The following is a 24,494-nucleotide window of genomic DNA, read 5'->3' as shown; positions in this document are numbered from 1 at the left end:
ATCTTTAGATTCGTTTTGAAATATCTCCGGAATTCCCTTTGAACATTCTTTTGGGAATCCCTTAAGGACACTCCTCACGGAATCCAAATTTCAAAGTGCTCGCGTTTTCGGGGGCACATTACTCGATACGGAGGCAGCGCACAACTGTCATTTTTGTTGATTTAGCTTTGCTGCGTCGCAGCATGCGTTTTCTTTTAGAAATTTTTTTAGGAATCCTTCGAAAATTTCATTTATAAAGCCTTTTGAGAAATTCTTCAATAAATCTTTAAAAATTTCTTACGAAATTCCTCTAGAACAGCGGTTCTCAACCAGGGGTACATGTACCCCTGGGGGTACCTCGGACAAAAATGCGTAATGGCGGATATATTACAATTCCAATCAAAACTTATTGAAAAAGCTTTGATAATTGTGTATTTTTTTATTTCAAAACTTTGTCTTGTATATAATATGCATGGCGACCAGTGAATCAAAGCTAATTGAATCCAGCCCTCCACAAAGACTGTGGAAGAAAAGATCAAAAGACAAAACGTCGGAAGCCTCAGTTCAAGAGTCTCGGCAGCATCATTTCAAGAGGGTTGGAAGACTTCTTCAAGAGGCTGGAAAGCTTCCTTCAAGAGATTTGGAAGCCTCTTTTCAACAGGTTCGGCTCGGAGGAATCCATTCAAGAGGCTTAGTAGCCTCTTTTCAATAGGTTCGGAATCCCCCCTTTCAAAAGGGCCGGAAGCCTTCTCTCAAGAGGGCCGGAAAGCTCGGCTCAATGCTCAGTAGCTTTCTTCTAAGTGGCTCAGAATTCTTCTTTCAATTCTTCTGCCGCTTCAGGTTGGAAGCGTACTTTCAAGATGCTCAGAAGCCTTCTTCTAAATGAATCAAAACCCGCCATTGAAGATGCTCGGAAGCCTTCTTCCAAGAGGCTCGAAAGCCTCTCTTCAAAGGGCTCGTAATTATTATTCAAGAGGTGCAGAGGCGTCTTTTCAAGATACACAGAAACCTTCTTTTAAGTCGTTCGAAAGCCACCTTTCAAGAGGCTCGAAAGCCGCCTTCCAAGAGGCTCGAAAGCCGCATTCCAAGAAGCTCGGAAGGATTTCTTGTATGAACTTAATTTGAATTGGAAAGGCATAATGAACAGCCCACTTATAGAGAGCCATATATTCCGTTAGTTTACAGGTCCATTTCTCGTATATCTTTTGAGTTATTCTTATTTTCATTTACAGCAATAAAAATAGGGTTACCGCAATAAACGCATAAGTTCGAAGTTGCCCGGCATTGAACGAACATCGAGTGAATTTTTCAGGCCGGATTACACGTGCAGAACGTTTTCGGTTTTTGTTTTTGATTTTTTTTTAGATATTTGATGGCCTAAAAAATATGGGTTCTTCGGGAAAGCCAAAGGATCGACTGAGACAATAAAACGAGATGCAATTTTTGACGGGAAAGGCGAATTTTTCAATCAACATTTCCGGAATAATTCCTGCAGGAATTTTGAAAAGAATATTCCAATGAGCTACTGGGTAAATTTTATGAATTATTCCTGGAGGATTTTCTGGAGAAAATTATGGAGGAATTTCAAAATGTATTTCAGGAGGAATTTCCGAATGAATTCTCGAAGATATTTTCAAAAAAACAACTTGAATAAGTTTTCTAAAAGAATTTCTTAGCGAATTTCTGAAGGAATTGTTGAATAAATTTCTTGAATAATTATTAAAGGAATCCACGAGAAACTTCCAAATAGAATTTTTAAGTAAATATTTATTGGGATTTTCATATAAATTTTTAGTTAGTGGCTCTAAACATTCCGATGAATGCATTTTTTTTCTTCTTTCTTCTTTCTTCTTCCTTCTTCTTTCTTCCTTCTTCCTTCTTCCTTCTTCCTTCTTCCTTCTTTCTTCTTTCTTCTTTCTTCTTCCTTCTTCCTTCTTCCTTTTTCCTTCTTCCTTTTTCCTTCTTCCTTTTTCCTTCTTCCTTCTTCTTTTTCCCTTCTTCCTTCTTTCTTCTTCCTTCTTTCTTCTTCCCTATTCCTTCTACCTTCTTTCTTCTTCCTTCTTCCTTCTTCTTTCTTTCTTCTTCATTCTTCTTTCTTGCTTCCTCTTTCTTCTTTCTTCCTTTTTCCTTTTTCCTTCTTCCTTCTTTTTTCTTCCTCCTTCCCTCATCCTACATCCTTCTTCCCTCCTATTTCTTCCTTCTTCTTTCTTCCTTCTTCCTTCTTCCTTCTTCCTTCTTCCTTCTTCCTTCTTCCTTCTTCCTTCTTCCTTCTTCCTTCTTCCTTCTTCCTTCTTCCTTCTTCCTTCTTCCTTCTTCCTTCTTCCTTCTTCCTTCTTCCTTATTCCTTCTTCCTTCTTCCTTCTTCCTTCTCCATTATTTCTTCTTCTTTCTTCCTTCTTCCTTCTTCTTTCTTCTTAATTCTTCCCTCTTCCTTCATCCCTTTTCCTTCTTCTTTCTCCCTTCTTTCTTCTTCCTTCTTTCTTCTTCCTTCTTTCTTCCTTCTTCCTTCTTTCTTCTTCTTTCTTCCTTCTTCCTTCTTCCTTCTTCCTTCTTCTTTCTTCTTTCTCTCTTCTTCCTTACTACGCACTAGTCACTTCTCACTCCCCACTCTCCAATGTCCTTCAGGGATTCTTTTGGCAAATTCCAAGGGAATTACTTAAGAGATAGATCCAGAAATCATTTTGGAAACGCATCAGCATACTCCTTTAGCAGAACCTTAAAAAATCCTTAATGAATACTTGTGTCTTGAGCACTTCTTCGAAATATTCCTAACAAATTATTTAAAAAATATTTCCTGGTCGGAATTCCTTCGGGAAATTCTTCGGCAATACCTATGGAAATTGTATCAGCGAAACCTTCCGAAATTCTCTTAAGAGAATAACTTCAGAAGTACCTTTTGGAAATTGCTCAAGAAATTCCTGCGGAAATTGGTTTAGGAATCCCTTCGAACTTTTTTTTACGAAATACCTTCAGCAATTATTTCAAGCATGTGTCAGAGAATTTCTTCCAGTAATTCCTTAAGAAATCCCTTCAGAATGTCTTTAGTACAACATCCAGGATTTTTTTCGGATTTTTTAGGAATTCCTTCGGACATTCCTCCGGAAATTTTAATGGTCTCAAACCTTCAGATACTCGAATTTTTTTTCGAGATCACTTCAGAAATTTATTCAGAAATTCTTTTAAGATTCATTCGGAAATTATTATAAGAGTTCTTTCGGAAATTTAATCTGGTAATTCCTTTTAATTTTCCATAAGAAATTTTTCCAAAAATTCCTTCAGTAGTGCCTATTTCATTCTAAAATAAGTTTCCTGGAAAATTCACCCAACAAAACTTACAGAATAATTACTGCAGGAATTTCGGAAAAAATCCGAAATTTTCGAAGTATATCCTGGAGGAAGTTTCTAGAGAAATTCCGAAGACATTTACAAAGGCCCTTCCTTATGATATTTATGAAAAACTGTCAGAAGTTTATTCCTAAGTAATTTTTGGGAATATCCGAAGAATTCGGGTCAGTAGTAAAACCCGGTTTTGGCCCTATAATTGCATGCTAGAAAACCCCCCAAACTGTCACAATTACAGTGTATCCATTACCACACACGAATTGGAAATTTATGAAAAATCCTTGTGAGCTTTTCAATTACAGACGATAAAATGCACTAAAATTTATTAATACTTGAAACTGCCTGATATTTTTTCGGTTGATTTATCGCTTGGCTGATTAACACCTCCAATTATAGTTCTTACAACTGACGCCAAATTATAAATGAACAAATTACGCCAAAAACGCTGGTACCCCATCATTACCACAATTCTGGCGCCGCCAGTAGTGCCCATTTGTCATAAACTTATTGGCAACTCAAGGGCAGATGTTCTAACACCGCCGGAGCCAGTATGCCCTAGTGAATGTGATAAACCAGTACTTGTACGTTGAAAATAAGCTTTACTCCCAAAAAGCATTGCTGGTGGCTCTTTGTACAAGAACAATCGATTTCATCTTCATTAGATAGCAACTATGAACGACCAATTATGCTTGAGTTCAGTTCAACAATTTCAAGGAGGAAAATTGGTATGCCAAACATTTGATTTATTCATCTTTGATGCTTTGCGTTTATTCTATCGTTAATCTTCCACAAAATTGAAATTTACTCAATTTAAGTCCGAACTGCAAATTGAGGTCTGTTCACCGTATTGGTAGCCCGGAGCCATGATACTCATCTAATGCTCTTAAATGGCGATGTGAAGTGTGAGGGACGTTTTTCACGGTAAGGTTTACATCTTGTTTGTACAACCGCGGCAACGCCTCTTGAAGGTTTTCACTCCTGTGAACCAATTAGTGACGATAATTGCATTGATCATCATGTGCCTAAAACCTAAATTTACAAAATTTCAACATCCCGCTTGGTTTGCAAGCAGAGGCGTTGGAGGCGTCATACTAATAGTGGCAATATTTCTATGAAAATTAGGGCTTGTTAATATCTCTATGGTCAACATGCATGCGTTAGGTGTCTGAAGTTTTTCAGCCATTTTAATTTCTTTTCCTGAATAGGGGAACTGTCCCGGTCTCCATATCACTGAACAAATATTCAACTCATCGCGAAACAAAGAAATATAGCATCAATTTTGTTGCTTCTTTTTATCAAAATAGGGGAAATGACGGCTTTGGCAGGTTTTGTTCTATTATTGTCATTATTGATATACAAAGAGTGCTTAGGCCAAATTTGAGCATAATTAGTTATAGAAACCCCCCTGACAATAATAGAACAAAACCAGAGCCAGAGCCAGAGCCGTCATTTCCCCTACAAGAATGATAAACAAAGCAAATTGTTTTCCATTGCTTTGTTTTTGATGGGATGAATATCGAAGCCATGAGATGAATACCAGGACCAGTTCCCCTAAATATTAAATTGAATTCTAACATTTATGCTAGTTATTTACCATTTACTGTGACGCTAAAACTGACAGGATTGAAAATATCGCATTTTTTATATCGACAACAAAATAGATATCAAAATGTGTCAACGACAATTTTATCAGTAAATGCTATTATCTACCTATTTATATTGGTTCATTGTTATCTGCAAGCCTAGGTTCATGTACTAATAGAACCATGGTAGTGATAATTATACTGTATTGGATAATGTGAATGAGCGTTTCATGTTTTATTGTGTGTTAAATTTTCTAGTAAAATTAATTCATACATTTCGAACTTTAAAGAGCACTAGAAAAATTAAATAAGAAGATGTTGGAATGTTATTTACCTACGCTTAATTATTAAACCTCAAATTTTATTTCAACTCTATCACAATTCTAAGTTGCCATTTAAGCTATTCTTTCACACATGTGCCACAAAACAAATCTAGATAATGCAGAGCACTCCTAGTTATCAGAATTTACCATTACAAGGTTTACCTTAAGCGGAAAGTACTCCGACGAGACATTCTGCGAACAATTCTTGCACAAACAGATGTACATATAGAGCCAAATGTCATGCACCGCCTGCCTGCCTGTGCCACTTCAAACACCATCGCAAGCAAAACCATCATCTTCTAGCCGTCACGTCATCCCACACCGTCAATTGGGCACACTAAACGACACGAGATTGATGGCTTGTCACAATGTCACATGGCTAGGAGGGCTTCTTAGGTGCGTTATTTAAAGATCGGTTAACGGACGGAGGATGACGGCCTCACGGAGAAGGTGGAAAAGTGAGTCAGTAATGAAATGTAGGATTCGTCTGATGTTGGAACAGAGCATGCCAATCACCTCCCTCGCTGTGTGGTCATTTCCTGCTCGCACAGTCAGGAGAATTTGATGACTTCTTTGAAGCATTTACGGTCGGTAGTAAAGCAGAAACTTGTGGATCAAACTCAATGGAATGTTGGATTATATTTTTATCCATTTCCAGTGTTGCATGGAAATAAGCAATCGATATTGGATTTCGTGGGAAATTTACAAAACAGTGGTATTTTAGCGCGAGTTAAGATTACTAATATTAAATGATTTCAAGCCAATTAATACCGAATCAATCAATTTGGTATTCTCAATGATACCACGTCAGATTCGTTATTCTAACAGTTTCCCGTATTAGTATCCACAATTTCCTATTTACTATGTTTTAATGACAATATTACTTCTAAATGTATATCTTTTTTACATTGTTTATAATTTAAGATAATCTACGCACACTATGAGCCGGAACTGCTGAACAACCTACACGAGAAAGGAAACCAGAAACGCAGTCACACCACGCAAAATTGGACCCCACAAATCGCATACCCATAGTGTTACGTTTCACCTGCAGTGTGGCTGGCAATTGACGCGCAGCCAACCAAAATCAAAATGCCGCCGATAGTAATTTTGTGCTTACAGCTATTCATAGGAACTTTGTGTGGTGCTTCCCTTACATCCGCTCAGCCGTAGCCGGCCCTACAGCAATGTTTCCTTCCTCCGGGCCGACTGGACATCGCACATCATCGACATCCAGCATCAGCACATCAAAGCGCCAACCGACGACACTAATTGAATCTGGCGATGGTTTTGCTTATCGGCAGCATCATCAGCCACCTGGCCAGCTGCAGAAGCACCATCAACCGCCGGACGAGGGCTACCTTTACGGGCAGCACCATTTCCGACAACCGCAAGCGTATCCTCCGGACCATCACCTTTACCAACCAGGGCCGATGTCGCCATACTATCGCGATGAATCCACTGCGGACGGCTACATGTCAGATACGCTACCAGAGTCAAAAGGTGAGTAGACAGTTTTTTTTCTGTGATTTACTTTCTACTGATGACCCATGGACTGGGCGACTGACTACTGTACCGTATGGGCAAGGCTCCACACTGTATCGCACTTCTTTCGCAGAACCTACATAAACTATACGTCGAATAGGTTCGTTGTAGCTTTCATGATGGTTTTAGGGAACCTTCGGAATAACTGACAAGACAAGAGCATCAGAATTACATTAGGTCGCTAAAAGGTCGCAGAGTACTTATTCACAATGACAAAAACTTTATCGCCCAATTCGAAGAATACGAGGACGATTCATCCCGGTGTTCTGTAGAAAACGATTTGCTCGCTACAAGCTGCGTCCGATCTGTGTTTTTTAATTTACCGTTCAGTAATCTTGGAACGCTCAAGCAATATATATCAATATTTTGAAACAAAAGCTATGGATTAACCAAGAAAATAAGATTGCTTATCACATAACTATAAGTACGAGCTTAATTTTTTGTTATAATACTTGTTTTGAGTGCTTTTTTGGCAGCTTGCTGTGAGTTCAAAAATTAATGTTGATTGGTATATAACACTATGGGTATCCGAGCCTTCTATCAAAAGTTTTGTTTTGGAGTGATCAGGCTATATGATTACGTGTACTTAGTATACGAGAAATGCAAAAAATAGGTGTGTATCAGATTTAAATTTATTTAAACTACAGCAGTCTTTACAGCGAAGCTGAAGACCAAATAATCAATAAATAGATAAATAATTAAATAGAGAATACAGTCGACTCTCTACATCTCGATGTTCTACATCTCGACATCTTTCCTTATGTCGATGATTTTCTCGGTCCTTTCAAGCCACATACATTTTTGCTTTCTACATCTCGATAACCTCCCTATGACGATACATCTTTATCTAAATGTGTTTTGGGAATATTTTGTTCAAAACTCACTCTCCTCCCTATGTCGATGTATTCAAATTTCTAGGCTACTAGACCAGTTTGAGGCAATAACAAACACATCAATAACAAGAAATGACATTTGTTTTATTGTCGTTTTTCACAGCAAAGAACTTTTTTGATCCAAGGAACCCATTCACATTTTCCTTCCATTTCTCGATCTCTCCCTATCTCGAAGGTCCCTTCAATATCAAGATGTGTAATAATATTGTCTATCCGGAAAAAAGTTAGACCGATTTTTCCACCGAAGTTGGATTTTTCTTCAGATACAGGCAACTTTCCCAACTTCGGAAATAGTGCGCTAGATTCTCCTTAAGATGCGCTAAACAACGCATCAATTAGTTTGACAGATAAAACTTCGGAAGAAAGTTCGGTTCGGAAGTCTCGACTTCCGAATTCTAACTTGGTGCTACGCCGACAATATGTTCGGAGCACTCTCACTTGTGAGTAGCGACGTTCCGATACTTCCGATAAATCGGAATATCGATATTTTTGTTTCGATTTTCGATATTTTTGTATCGATATTTTGCTTTCAATACATCGGTCATATCGATATTTTTGCTTTCGATATCGATATATTGAATCAGAAGAAATTAACACAAAAATAACTATTGCATTGTTTTTTGTGAAAGAAAGTACTTCAAAATGGATCTGAAATGTCCTATTTTTAATGGTTCAGATGAATTTTCTCGGTGGCGCGGGTGGTTTGAGGTGTGCGCTGCCATTACAAACACTTTGCGTTGTCGCGTCCTTGTGCAACATCTGTCATGCCGCTGGTATTTGATCCTTACGGGAATTAAATTAAATATTTGATGTGATAAATTATATAAATTAACTTTAGAAATTAGGAAGAGATTCGTTGAATTGAGAATTTGGAAGAATTGGAAAACAAATGAAAATTTCCTTCCGAAAATTTTAAGAATTTGTTTTATAATGAAAATTTTGAATTTTATTTGATTAAATGCGTCAATTTTGAAGAATGTCCGGAAAAATGTGGAGAGAATTTCCTGCCGAAATTCCAGGGGATTTCATGTGAAACAAAAAGATAATTGAGGGGGTTAGAAGCAGCGGGGTGTAAGTGACATTTTGGTTAGAATTGAGTTGGCCACAGGAAAAAATACTTTGGTTTTCAAGCTTTGCAACAATATGTTAATATATAGTTTGTACGTTGTTTAGAAAAAAAATGTAAAAAATCACAGAAAATGAGTATTTTTTTGAACTTCCATACAATTTGTATGAAGCAAAAAAATATTTTTAAAAACTTTGCACCCGTTTGTTTTGAAAATAACTTTTTGACCCTTACGCCCCTTTGCGTTTGATCCCCTAAATTTCTCGTGAAAGTTTAAGAGTATTTCCTCTTTTAATAAAGAATATTGCAATGGATTTTTCCGTGAAAATTATAAATATCAAATAAATTTAAAAAAAATCTATCGTGGAAGTTGTGAAAAGAGAATCTTCTGTTGTTAAGAATCAGAATAACTCGAATAGAAATACAAAAAAAATGTCAGTGGAATTTCAACAAATTTCTCAAATCTCCATTTAATTTTTCGAGCGAACGGAAAATAGTGAGGTCAGTATCATGCCAAAAACGCCGCCACTACCGGTTAAAATTACGACGAACGCCGCCGCCGATGATTTTTGGACTGGCACACTATAGAATCGGATTGAATAATGTAATAGAAAAATAAAAGTCATTTCCAATCATTATTGTTAAGGGCTAATACGGTAATACGATAGTAATTGAATAACTACAACATTCTGAATATTATCATTTCTGAAATATCATATGAGTTTCCGATATATCGATATTTTCATTCCAATATATCGGAGATATCGATACTTTGAATCCAATCGTATCGAATCAAATATCGATATTTTGAAGTATCGGGACGTCCCTACTTGTGAGTCTTTTTCTACCGCTAGGAGCTCATAAGGCCAACACAAAAGATCTCTTTTGGACTTGACCTGGGACCAGGTCAGTTTGATATCGACCTCCCTTAATAACTTTGTGGAGGCTTCATCGCCATGAGCCCTTAACTCTGCTGCCATGTCCGATGATATTGATATATGTCCGATGATATTGTGTTCGACGGCAAAATCAATTAAGGTGACATTATTGTAGATCCAGTTGAAACCCGAACTGAGGTCACGCGACAATCGCATTTTCTCACATTTCCGGATGTCGCAACTGCATTGCGAGAAGTGCGCATCTATGTCATAATCGTGCGCCAACATGCGCACCACTCGCGATGCAGTTGCGACATCCGGAAATGGTAGAAAATGCGATTATCGCGAGAGCTCAGTTCGGTTTTCAACTGGATCTACAATATTTAAGTGTAACGGGGTACTGAACTTCCCACAATTATTGAGCAATTCAGATGAAATTTTAAAAAGGAGTATGTACCAAAATTTGTATATTATATATTTCCAGCTTTTTATTTTACGCTAGCCATAAATCAGCTGTGATAGCTCAATTTTGACACTTACTGTGTACAGTACTTATGGCCAGCGATGCCAGATTTGAAGACATGTCTTCAATTTGAAGACATTTCAATCTCTGTGAAGACATTTATTTTGTGAAGACATTTTGAAGACTTTTCGAAATATTCGAAGACTTCCCAAGTAACAATTAGTAGCCACAAACAGACATCATTGTCGAACTAAGGTTTAATAAAAGTATTCGTAGCTGAATAATGCATAGTATTGAATAAGAAGTTGAGCAAACAATGCTGACATTAGTAACCATCTACTGTTCCACTTTCAACTATATATCTGAAAAATTCGTTTTAAAAGTTGCCGAAACATTTCTTTCTATTTCGAAACTCATATTGAACAATTAGCTGAATACAAAAACTTAAACTTGCAAAGTTTCTCCTATTCATCATGATTCATATGTTTAAATAATTTGTGTTTGAATCATTGAACAAACGCTTGAAAACTCTACTACAATCTAAGCACAACACAAGCTTATTTAGAAGTCTAATAATTGACGTTATCAGTAAACAACATCGCTTCTGTAGATGAATCCAATGAAATTTTATTAACATAATCTTGAAACACTGAATAAACGTTTTACAATTTGCTTATTGCAATAACAACAAAAGCTTTGAATAAACGTTGTACAAACGTTTTTTTTTTTCATTCTTTAAATTGATTTATTTAAGCTGCTGTGCTGTTTATTGGTAACATTGTAACTTTCTGCACTTTTCAATTCACTGAATTCACACAATTAATTTATTCTAATACCTACTTACTTGGGGAATAATTGACAAATCCTACAATAATCTGCGTTTTCCACGAAGGCAGATAATCTCCACAATCGCCAGCAGCAGAAAGCACCGTGAATCAAAGACAGCAGAAGCACCGTGAATATTTCTTTTATTTTGGGAATTGTCACACTGATTATATTTACCATTACGTGCAGTTCATGTGTAATGGATTAATAAACGTGAACTGCATGTAGGTTGCTTATAAAATAAATATACAATAGCAAACTATCATACCAGAACTATAATAGTTTGCTTTCCGGTGTGACATTTTACACTAGCTATAACATCATGAAATTCCTGTTCAGCTTTTGTACGATTGTTGTTAACTTTGAAGGATAATGACCAACAATCCCATTACAGCTATTTAACCAGTATTATTCAACAACGTGAGATTTATATTTCTAATTCAGCTTAGTACTATCCAAGGTGACAAATATAGCCGATAGTAGTCAAGAGGGCTGGGAATTCAAAGGTCGTGGCATCGATACTGGTAAACTGTTTCCGATTTGTTTTTTTATCTGAGCTCCAATGTTTAACAACGCCTGAATTAGCGTTGCAATGTAATGAAATAAAAGGATTTGAAAACACAAACTGAACGAATCGTAATCAATAAGCAATAATATAGACCTCACGTTGTTGAATAATACTGGTTGAATAGCTGTAATGGAATTGTTGATCATTACGCTTCAAAAGCAATCGTACAAAAGCTTTACAGGAGTTCCATGATGTTATACAACTATGTTTACAACATCATGGAACTCTTGTAAAGCTTTTGTACGATTGCTGTCAACTTTGAAGCGTAATGACCAGCAATTCCATTACAGCTATTCAACCAGTATTATTCAACAACGTGAGGTTTATATTTTTTATTCAGCTTGGTACTATCCAAGGTGTCAAATATAGCTGATGATAAACAAGAGGGCTGGGGATTCAAAGGTCGTTGGATCGATACCGATATCCTGTTCATAAATGCCTTCTGAATTCATCTGATCTTTTTGACATACCTCTGGATATCCATCGGTAAACTTTTTGAATTTTCTGTGGATTTGAAAAATAATTGTCAGTGAAAATTTAAAAGAATTCTTGGTGTAAAATAAGAAGAATTTCCGATGAAAAATATCAGGAATTTCTTGTCTAAATTCAAAAGCATGAGTATGAGCATTATGACCGCACAATTCGTAGTTGCTACTCCGTGATTGACTGATCTTGCGAAATTGTACAGAGAACACAATGAATGGGGCTTGGAATTAGCTACCCATTCTCAATGTACACGTTTCAGGAGCTCAAATATTTAAAGTCAATAACGGCGCCGGCCACGTCCTTACGATCATATAGGTATGGAAGGATTGTTAGTCCGTCTCTCGTTGCTACTAGAGACCGAGTATACCTCTGCATCTCCACGATTGTCTTGGGATAGGATATCGTCTTAGTAACAAAGGATAATTTATCTGGATTCACTTTGGTAAGCGATGCGATCTATGGGATGGGAAATAACACTAATATACGAGTTAAAAGCTAAAAAAACATGCACGCCCGGTGGCATATGAAAGCTAAGGAGATTCGCGTTTTGGACGACCGCGCGGAAGCACAGCACTCTGTACTCACTTGCTCGATGGCTACAGCAAACTATTGAAGAACTCGCTTTTTTCGACCGCGCGCGACATGCGCATGAGCCACCGAACACAAGATAGATATTTTATTTCTTTCCCGACGACTAAAACACGCACTGCACTTACTTGTTCAATAGCTACTCTTATTACCGGCCGCGCAATGCAGAACAAATATTTCGGCCGATCGCGCGATCGTTCTGCAGTCCGAACCAAGAGAAATCTCGTACTGAACTGATTTTTATTACCAGACGCGCAATGCAGAACAAAATATTTCGGCCGATCGCGCGATCGTTCTGCAGTCCGCAACAAGAGAAATCACGCACCGAACTGATTTTCAAAAGAATTGAAATTAAAAATTCAGTACAAATTATCGTGGAAGTAAATAATAATTTCCATAAAGAAAAAACCCAGATTAATCCACCTAGCGGTGATGGTGCCTTTCTCGTTCGTTCAAAAGGTTTGGAAAAATTTCAAATAACACCAATATGTGGATTGGTCTTATTTTTCATATTTGTTTATATGCATAAAAAAATTCTCTCCAAACGCAATTTGTTGCAAACAAATCAGATGAGCATAAGAGCAAAAAATGGCATTTTATTTAGTAGTTTTAAAATTAGTATTTTCGCCATAACTTTTGACCCAATTGTACGATCCAGCCAAGTTTCTATAGGAAACAATGGGACAAGATTCTGCGTCGAATGCAATCTGTTGCAAAAGACCTGAGAAGCACACATATTGCACATCAATCACAGTAACTTATATATGACCGGATTCAGTCACAATATAGTTACTGCAACCAGATTTGTTGAAATTGTGTTGCTTGGGGAATAGATGAAGTCTAAGTGCTAAGAAAGTGAGCTAGACTTTTTTGAACTCTTTTTTACAATAAATAGTAATTCGACCATAACATCTAAGCCCATAGTCCGATCTGGCTAATTTTCAATAAGAAAATATGAGACATTCTGCGTCGAATGCAATTTAATGCGAGCAAATCGGTTGAGGAAAAGTGCCTGGAAAATGAGTGACATTTTTTTAGCGATTTTTTTCATAACAAAATGGTATAATTTTCGATCGCATAGTCCGATATGGCCAACGGGACAGGATTCTACGTCGAATGCAACTTGTTGTGAGCAAATCGATTGAGGATAAGTGCCCGGAAAATGAGTGACATTTTTTACGCGATTTTTTGTATGAATTTGTATTTTGGCCATAACTTCTGATCCCATAGTCTGATCTGACCAATTTCAAATAGGAAATAATGGGACAGGATTCTGCGTCGAATGCAACTTGTTGCGAGCAAATCGGTTGAGGATAAGTGCCCGAAAAATGAGTGACATTTTTAACGCGATTTTTTCGTATGAATTTGTATTTTGGCCATAACTTCTGATCCCATAGTCCGATCTGACCAATTTCAAATAGGAAACAATGGGACAGGATTCTGCGTCGAATGCAACTTGTTGCGAGCAAATCGGTTGAGGATAAGTGCCCGAAAAATGAGTGACATTTTTTACGCGATTTTTTTGTATGAATTTGTATTTTGGCCATAACTTCTGATCCCACCCTAGCAACACAATTCAGACCAATTTGGTTGCAGCAACTCCTCTATGACCTAATTTGGTCATATTAGAATCATAGTAACTCGTCTGTGACAAGTGTGTTGCTAGGGCATAGTCCGATCTGACCAATTTCAAATAGGAAACAATGGGACAGGATTCTGCGTCGAATGCAACTTGATGCAAGCAAATCGGTTGAGGATAAGTGCCCGAAAAATGAGTGACATTTTTTACGCGATTTTTTTTGTATGAATTTGTATTTTGGCCATAACTTCTGATCCCATAGTCCGATCTGACCAATTTCAAATAGGAAACAATGGGACAGGATTCTGCGTCGAATGCAACTTGTTGCGAGCAAATCGGTTGAGGATAAGTGCCCGAAAAATGAGTGACATTTTTTACGCGATTTTTTTGTATGAATTTGTATTTTGGCCATAACTTCTGATCCCATAGTCCGATCTGACCAATTTCAAATAGGAAACAATGGGACAGGATTCTGCGTCGAATGCAACTTGTTGCGAGCAAATCGGTTGAGGATAAGTGCCCGAAAAATGAGTGACATTTTTTACGCGATTTTTTCGTATGAATTTGTATTTTGGCCATAACTTCTGATCCCATAGTCCGATCTGACCAATTTCAAATAGGAAACAATGGGACAGGATTCTGCGTCGAATGCAACTTGTTGCGAGCAAATCGGTTGAGGATAAGTGCCCGAAAAATGAGTGACATTTTTTGAGTAGTTTTGCGCACACACACACACACACACACACACACACACACACACACACACACACACACACACACACACAGACATCACCTCGATTCGTCGAACTGAGTCGATTGGTATATAACACTATGGGTCTCCGGGCCTTCTATAAAAAGTTTGTTTTTGGAGCGATCATATAGCCTTTACCGTATACTTAGTATACGAGAAAGGCAAAAATGGTATAATTTTCGATCCCATAGTCCGATATGGCCAATTTTCAATAGGAAACAACGGGACAGGATTCTACATCGAATGCAACTTGTTGTGAGCAAATCGGTTGAGGATAAATGCCCGAAAAATAAGTGACATTTTTTACGCCATTTTTTTGTATGAATTTGTATTTTGACCATAACTTCTGATCCCATAGTCCGATCTGGCCAATTTCAGATAGGAAACAATGGGACAGGATTCTGCGTCGAATGCAACTTGTTGCGAGCAAATCGGTGGAGGATAAGTGCCCGACAAATGAGTGACAGTTTTTTACGCGATTTTTTCGTGCGAATTTGTATTTTGGCCATAACTTCTGATCCCATAGTCCGATCTGACCAATTTCAAATAGGAAACAATGGGACAGGATTCTGCGTCGAATGCAACTTGTTGCGAGCAAATCAGTTGAGGATAAGTGCCCGAAAAATGAGTGACATTTTTTACGCGATTTTTTCGTATGAATTTGTATTTTGGCCATAACTTCTGATCCCATAGTCCGATCTGACCAATTTCAAATAGGAAACAATGGGACAGGATTCTGCGTCGAATGCAACTTGTTGCGAGCAAATCGGTTGAGGATAAGTGCCCGAAAATGAGTGACATTTTTGAGTAGTTTTATGCACACACACACACACACATACACACACACATACACACACACACACACACACACAGACATCACCTCGATTCGTCGAACTTAGTCGATTGGTATATAACACTATGGGTCTCCGGGCCTTCTATAAAAGTTTGTTTTGAGCGATCATATAGCCTTTACCGTATACTTAGTATACGAGAAAGGCAAAATGGTATAATTTTCGATCCCATAGTCCGATATGGCCAATTTTCAATAGGAAACAACGGGACAGGATTCTACATCGAATGCAACTTGTTGTGAGCAAATCAGTTGAGGATAAATGCCCGAAAAATAAGTGACATTTTTACGCCATTTTTTTGTATGAATTTGTATTTTGACCATAACTTCTGATCCCATAGTCCGATCTGGCCAATTTCAGATAGGAAACAATGGGACAGGATTCTGCGTCGAATGCAACTTGTTGCGAGCAAATCGGTTGAGGATAAGTGCCCGAAAAATGAGTGACATTTTTTACGCGATTTTTTCGTTCGAATTTGTATTTTGGCCATAACTTCTGATCCCATAGTCCGATCTGACCAATTTCAAATAGGAAACAATGGGACAGGATTCTGCGTCGAATGCAACTTGTTGCGAGCAAATCGGTTGAGGATAAGTGCCCGAAAATGAGTGACATTTTTTACGCGATTTTTTCGTATGAATTTGTATTTTGGCCATAACTTCTGATCCCATAGTCCGATCTGACCAATTTCAAATAGGAAACAATGGGACAGGATTCTGCGTCGAATGCAACTTGTTGCGAGCAAATCGGTTGAGGATAAGTGCCCGAAAAATGAGTGACATTTTTTGAGTAGTTTTGCGCACACACACACACACACATACACACACACATACACACACACACACACACACACAGACATCACCTCGATTCGTCGAACTGAGTCGATTGGTATATAACACTATGGGTCTCCGGGCCTTCTATAAAAAGTTTGTTTTTGGAGCGATCATATAGCCTTTACCGTATACTTAGTATACGAGAAAGGCAAAAATGGTATAATTTTCGATCCCATAGTCCGATATGGCCAATTTTCAATAGGAAACAACGGGACAGGATTCTACGTCGAATGCAACTTGTTGTGAGCAAATCGGTTGAGGATAAGTGCCCGAAAAATGAGTGACATTTTTTACGCGATTTTTTTGTATGAATTTGTATTTTGACCATAACTTCTGATCCCATAGTCCGATCTGGCCAATTTCAAATAGGAAACAATGGGACAGGATTCTGCGTCGAATGCAACTTGTTGCGAGCAAATCGGTTGAGGATAAGTGCCCGAAAATGAGTGACATTTTACGCGATTTTTTCGTTCGAATTTGTATTTTGGCCATAACTTCTGATCCCATAGTCCGATCTGACCAATTTCAAATAGGAAACAATGGGACAGGATTCTGCGTCGAATGCAACTTGTTGCGAGCAAATCTGTTGAGGATAAGTGCCCGAAAAATGAGTGACATTTTTACGCGATTTTTTCGTATGAATTTGTATTTTGGCCATAACTTCTGATCCCATAGTCCGATCTGACCAATTTCAAATAGGAAACAATGGGACAGGATTCTGCGTCGAATGCAACTTGTTGCGAGCAAATCGGTTGAGGATAAGTGCCCGAAAAATGAGTGACATTTTTTGAGTAGTTTTGCGCACACACACACACACATACACACACACATACACACACACACACACACACACACACACACACACACACACACACAGACATCACCTCGATTCGTCGAACTGAGTCGATTGGTATATAACACTATGGGTCTCCGGGCCTTCTATAAAAAGTTTGTTTTTGGAGCGATCATATAGCCTTTACCGTATACTTAGTATACGAGAAAGGCAAAAATGGTAAGAGACCTGAACCGACGTAAGAAAAAATCGTAAAACAAATCGTTAAAAAATTTTTCCGAAAAACACTTAGATTTTTTAATTTGAGCAAAAAAAAGTGGTTAGAACCCGAAACCGACGTAAAAAAGCGCGTAAATTTTTTTTACGAAAAAAACTTAAAAAACCCAGATTAATCCACCTAGCGGTGATGGTGCCTTTCTCGACCTTCGTAAAATGTGTGTGCTTGAAAAAAGATGAGCTAGTGGCTAGGAGTAAAAAAGACAAATTTCTTTGCCCGTTCTATGAAAATCAGATTTATATTATATATTCATCGCCCGGGAACCCTTCCCAAAATGTCGAAATTCTTATTAGCATATTGTAGATCCAGTTGAAAACCGAAAATCATATTTTGTCCCATTTCCGGATGTCGCAACTGCATCGCGAGTGGTGCCCGACTATGGCACAGTTGCGCACTACTCGCGATGCAGTTGCAACATCCGGAAATGCGAGAAAATGCGATTTCGCGGGACCTCGGTTCGGTTTTCAGCTTGATCTACAATATGCTAATAAGAATTTCGACATTTTTGTTTCCTTTTCCAATCTTTTTGACGTACATAACCCTGTTTTATTTCACCCAGTCATATATTTTAAGGATATCACTGTTGGATGTTAGTTGAACTGAAGCTCCGACTACACACAAAGAAAACGAAAATGTCATTCCAATCACGCGAGCGGAGGGCAATATTTGTTATGATATAAATCTCATGACCGTCTTTCTGCCAAACTCCCGTATGAAGTGGGAGAGACAGAGACATCATCTCAGTTCGTCGAGCTGAATCGATTGGTATATAACACTATGGGTCTCCAGGCCTTCTGTAAAAGTTTGGTTTTTGGAGCGAACATACAGCCTTTTCGTATAAAAAGGCTAAAATGGTATTTCGGCCATAACTTCCGATCCCATAGTCCGATCTAGCCAATTTTCAATAGGAAACAATGGGACAGGATTCTGCGTCGAATGCAACTTGTTACGTGTGAATCGATTAAGGTTAGGTGTCCGAAAAATAGGTGACATTTTTTGTGATTTTTATGAAAAAAGGTATTTTGGTCATAACTTCCGATCCCATAGTCCGACCTGTCCAATTTTCAATAGGAAACAATGGGAAAGGATTTTGCGTCGAATGCAATTTGTTGCGAGCAAATCGGTTGAGAATAAGTGCCTGAAAAATTAGTGATATTTTTTACGCGATTTTTTCGTATGATTTTGTATTTTGGCCATAACTTTCTATCCCATAGTCTGACCTGGCCAATTTCAAATAGGAAACATGAAGACAGGATTCTGCGTTGAATGCAACTTGTTGCGAGCAAATCGGTTGAGGACAAGTGTCCGAAAATGAGTGACATTTTTTACGCGATTTTTTCGTAGGATTTTGTATTTTGGCCATAACTTTCGACTCCATAGTCCGATCTGGCCAATTTCAAATAGGAAACAATGGGACAGGATTCTGCGTCGAATGCAACTTTTTGCGAGCAAATCGGTTAAGGATAAATGCCCGAAAAATGAGTGACATTTTTTACGCGATTTTTTCGTATGATTTTGTATTTTGGCCATAACTTTCGATCCCATAGTTCGATCAGGCCAATTTCAAATAGGAATCAATGGGACAGGATTCTGCGTCGAATGCAACTTGTTGCAAGCAAATCGGTTGAGGATAAGTGTCCGAAAAATGAGTGACATTTTTTACGCGAATTTTTCAAATGAATTTGTATTTTGGCCATAACTCTCGATCCCATAGTTCGATCTGGCCAATTTCAAATAGGAAACAATGGGACAGGATTCTGCGTCGAATGCAACTTGTTGCGAGCGAATCGGTTGAGGATAAGTGCCCGAAAAATGAGTGACATTTTGTTGAGTAGTTTTGCGCACACACACACACACACACACACACACACACACACACACACACACACACACACACACAGACATCACCTCGATTCGTCGAACTGAGTCGATTGGTATATAACACTATGGGTCTCCGGGCCTTCTATAAAAAGTTTGTTTTTGGAGCGATCATATAGCCTTTACCGTATACTTAGTATACGAGAAAGGCAAAAATAAAGGAAATCCTCCAGAATTTAATCGGAAAATTCTTCCTAATTTCCACAAGTTCTTCTGAACTCCCACAATAAATCCCTCTTAATTTCCACAAGAAATTTGATTCAAATAATTTCGATAGGAAATTCTTACAAATGTCGACAAGAAATAAATTGTTCTGATGTTTAATAAATATTTCTCAGACTTTCCATGGTAAATTTCTTCACGAAAATCTTCTTAAAAGAAATTTATGGAAATTCAAAATAAAATCGGTGGAATTATAATTTCAAGACTCAGTAGAAAATGAAAACATGTTACTCAGCTTCGTTAAATTATTCCTTTGGTAATTCTTCTAGAAATATCTTTGGAAATTCTTCCAGCATTTTCTCTGAGAATTCCTCTATGAATTTCTTTAAAAAAAAACGTTCTGGTATTCTTTCTATAACTTCTCATGAACTTTCTCCAGGAATTTGTCCGGAAGTTTGTAACAAGTGTCAGTGTGTGGTCCAAGAGTGGTGAGATTTTCGCGTTTTGTAGCACTCGTTTTAATTGTTTTAAAAATATGAAAATGTTTGTAGTTGTTGAATGTTAAATGACCCAACAACTCCCACAAACCATGAACGCAGCCAACGCTACACTACCCCATGACGTCAGTGTCAGTGACGTCAGTGCTACCGCTACTCACCACCAGGGACGCCGAGGAGAACATCGAATGGGCGTCCATGGGGGTGGTGAATTGGGTGGCGAACTGGGTGGTCAGCATGTTGGAGCCTGGTGATAGTAAAGAATAAAGGTTGATTGGAAAGGAGATAAAGTTTAGTTTTTGCAAAAGCGGAGAAAAGAGTGGAAAGTTGAACACTAGACATCTAGGTAGTTACCGTGGCGTTCGAAATCACCGAATGAGATTCACCCCATTCCATAAGTGACCCTAAATTCCATTTTATATCCCCCATTGTCCCACCAGGACCACGCGACCTCCAGGAATTTACCCTAGGAGTTCCTCCATAAGATTGCCCAGAAATTCCTGCGAAAGTACATTAATGAATTCCTTCGGAAGATCCTCCAGAACTCCTCCGCTAGTTCCTTCACGAATTATTCCTCCAGCAGTTCTTCCAGCAGAATTCCTCCGGAAGTTCCCCCAGAAATACTTCCGAAAGTTCTTCCAGGAATTCCTGCGGAAGCTCCTCCAGGGATCCATTCGGAAGTTCCTCCACAGAGAACAGACGTTCATCTTCATTCGCGTGCTTGTGTAAAGTTTTTACTGGTCATTTTGAAGTATGTCGTTATGCCCCCGGTGCGCGGTGCTAGTGTGCTGATAAATATGGTTAAAATTTGCCGTGTTTTACTTTTTAGCGCTAGTGTTCACTTCGAATTGCTCCTAGTCTCGCTCCTAGGTGGCAGCACTACATTGTTTATGTAGTGTATGCCAATGCCATCACTTAGTGAGATTGAGTTTTTATGTCGGGCAGCCTGCGTTGGCGGCGCTGAGGTGCGATTTAAATCTTTACACACATTTTTACCGAAAATTTGTTCGAGGATCCATGTCTGTTCTCTGTGGTTCCTCCATGGATTCCTTCGTAAGATTCTCCAAAAATGTTGCCGAAAGATTCTCCAAGAATGCCTTCTAAAGTATACTATGGAATTTTTCTAGTATTTCCTCCAGATTTTTTTTCGGAAATTTCCGCAGAAATACCTCAAGAAGCTCCTCTAAGAATTTATCCAGAACTATCACCAAGATTTCCTTCAGAAGTTTCTTAAGAAATTTCTTCAGTAGTCACACCGAAAATTCCTTAACTTGTTTCTCAGGAATATCCTTCAGAAATTCATCAGGAAAATCCCTCCGGAATTTATCCTGAAGCCTACATAAACTTCTTCTTATGTTCTTCCAGGGAAACATCCTGAAACTTCCTTCCAGCAGTTCCTCCGGAAGTTCCTTCAGAAATTTCTCTAGAAGTTCCTTCAGTAAATCCTTGGAATGTTCTAACAGGAATTGCTCGGGAAATTTCTTCATGAGTCCTCCAGAAGTTTCGGAGGTGAACTAGCCTTGGGCTAAAAACCTCTTTAATAAAGATTTTAATAATAAGTTATTAGAAGCTCCATCCAGCAGAAATTAGTATGAGTAATAAGATGCTCCATCAGGAATTTATCCAGAAGTTGCTCCAAAAATGTATCCAGAAGATCCTTAAAATATTTCTCTGAATGTTTCTTCAAGTATTACACGGTCAATTTTGAATCCCTACGGGGTATTCTTTAAAATGAAATTTGGGAGAATTCCACGTTGAAATTCAGTTAAAAAAATCCGGTAGAGTTTTAATTAAAGACTCAGTAGAAAATCCAGGGGAAACTCGTTATACACTATCTCGTGAAAATTTTAAAGTAAATTCTCTTGAATTCTAACAAATGTTGAAAAATAGACATTATTCCACATTAGTTAAAAAGGAGATGTTTTTTTTTGCCTTTCTCGTATACTAAGTATACGGTAAAGGCTATATGATCGCTCCAAAAACAAACTTTTTATAGAAGGCCCGGAGACCCATAGTGTTATATACCAATCGACTCAGTTCGACGAATTGAGGTGATGTCTGTGTGTGTGTGTGTGTGTGTGTGTGTGTGTGTGTGTGTGTGTGTGTGTGTGTGTGTGTGTGTGTGTGTGTGTGTGTGTGTGTGTGTGTGTATGTGTGTGTGCGCAAAACTACTCAAAAAATGTCACTCATTTTTCGGGCACTTATCTTCAACCGATTTGCTCGCAACAAGTTGCATTCGACGCAGAATCCTGTCCCATTGTTTCCTATTTGAAATTGGCCAGATCGGACTATGGGATCGAGAGTTACGGCCAAAATACAAATTCATACGAAAAAATCGTGTGAAAAATGTCACTCATTTTTCGAGCACTTATCCTCAACCGATTTGCTCGCAACAAGTTGCATTCGACGCAGAATCTTGTCTCATTGTTTCCTATTTGAAATTGGCCAGATCGAACTATGGGATCGAGAGTTATGGCCAAAATACAAATTCATACGAAAAAATCGCGTAAAAAAAGTCACTCATTTTTCGGGCACTTTTCCTCAACCGATTTGCTCGCAACAAGTTGCATTCGACGCAGAATCCTGTCCCATTGTTGCCTATTTAAAATTGGCTATATCGAACTATGGGATCGAAAGTTATGGCCAAAATACAAAATCATACGAAAAAATCGCGTGAAAAATGTCACTCATTTTTTGGGCACTTATCCTCAACCGATTTGCTCGCAACAAGTTGCATTCGACGTAGAATCCTGTCCCGTTGTTTCATATTAAAAATTGGCCATATCGGACTATGGGATCGAAAATACTACCATTTTTTTATGGAAAAATCTCTAAAAAAATGTCACTTATTTTCAGGCACTCTTCCTCAACCGATTTGCTCGCATTAAATTTCATTCGATGCAGAATGTTTCATATTTTCTTATTGAAAATTGTCCAGATCGGACTATGGACTTAGATGTTTTGTTCAAATTACTATTTATTGTGAAAAAGAGTTCGAAAAGTCTAGCTCCCTTTTTTAGCAATTAGACTTCATCTATTCCCCAAGCAACACAAGTTCAACAAATCTGGTTGCAGTAACCATATAGTGACTGTATCCGGTCATATATAAGTTACTGTGATTGATGTGCAATATGTGTGCTTCTCAGGTCGCTCGCAACAGATTGCATTCGTCGCAGAATCTTGTCCCATTGTTTCCTATAGAAACTTGGACGGATCGTACAATTGGGTCAAAAGTTATGGCGAAAATACTAATTTTAAAACTACAATTTTAATTTTTTGCTCTTATGCTAATCCGATTTGTTTGCAACAAATTGCGTTTGGGGAGAATTTTTTTTATGCATATAAACAAATATGAAAAATAAGACCAATCCACATATTGGTGTTATTTTAGATTATTTAAAACCTTTTGAACGAACGAGAAAGGCACCATCACCGCTAGGTGGATTAATCTGGGTTTTATTCTTAGAGTTTGTCGACTGGCTAAGGGAGATAATCATAATTTTAATGTTGAAGACATTTGAAGACATTTTTAAACAACTATGAAGACATTTTAAAATATCACCTGGCATCCCTGCTTATGGCACAATTCTTGTTGCCGAGGAACCACGCAAACTGTTTACGAGGTGAAAATTTTACTTTGTTTGTTTTGAGACGTAACCTACCGTAACCATTTTTTTAAATAATTTATTTTCATCCTTTTTTACATCCATTTTCTTGTTTTAGATCAAGAATTAATTAAGGCTTCATTGGCGCATTACCTATTTAAATGTCCTGCGCACTCCTGATTGCGCAAAGGGTCGGAAACCAAAGAATTACAACCGTTCTCTCTTGTCCGCATTGTGTCTGAACCAGCTTCTTAGGTCAGTGGCCACCAGTTAGTAGTCGTCTCTGGTGGTATTTGGAGCCCGTATTAGCCCTTGTCAAAATTGTGGTCGAAAAGTTTTGGCGAGTGCCGGTTTCGGCGGTCTATGAACGCAAGCACGCATGGTAACCCACCATCATTGTACACCTTTCACTCTAATTAAGCATGTCCTTTCTTCGAACAGCACAGCAAATAATACAATAATTATTTTAAAAAGAATAAATGTCTTTTTATTTTTATCATATTTGGACCGTGCAGATTTACTTTCTGAAAAATGTTTTGTGTTGGACAGATTTTTTTGGTATTTTGAAGCAAGTTATAACCGACCATGTGGAAGAGATTCCACAAGGGCAGCCCAAAAATTGTCCATTAAAACAGATGAAATTATCCTTAAACAATTGAAAAATGCTCCTTAAAATAACTGATCATTTTTCCTTAAATTATTGAACAAATTACCTTGAAATATATAAAA

The 24,494-nt window shown here is 38.0% G+C and overlaps 1 pseudogene; it reads left to right on the top strand.

The window, feature by feature from the left end:
* Positions 1 to 24,494, top strand: part of LOC134217790 (uncharacterized) — an 86,489-nt pseudogene that overhangs the window by 53,515 nt on the left and 8,480 nt on the right.

The sequence above is a fragment of the Armigeres subalbatus genome, chromosome 2 (genome assembly GCF_024139115.2).
Source record: "Armigeres subalbatus isolate Guangzhou_Male chromosome 2, GZ_Asu_2, whole genome shotgun sequence".
Taxonomy (NCBI): domain Eukaryota; kingdom Metazoa; phylum Arthropoda; class Insecta; order Diptera; family Culicidae; genus Armigeres; species Armigeres subalbatus.
Note: the sequence above shows the minus strand (reverse complement) of the source record. Positions and strands in the feature narration are given on the sequence as shown.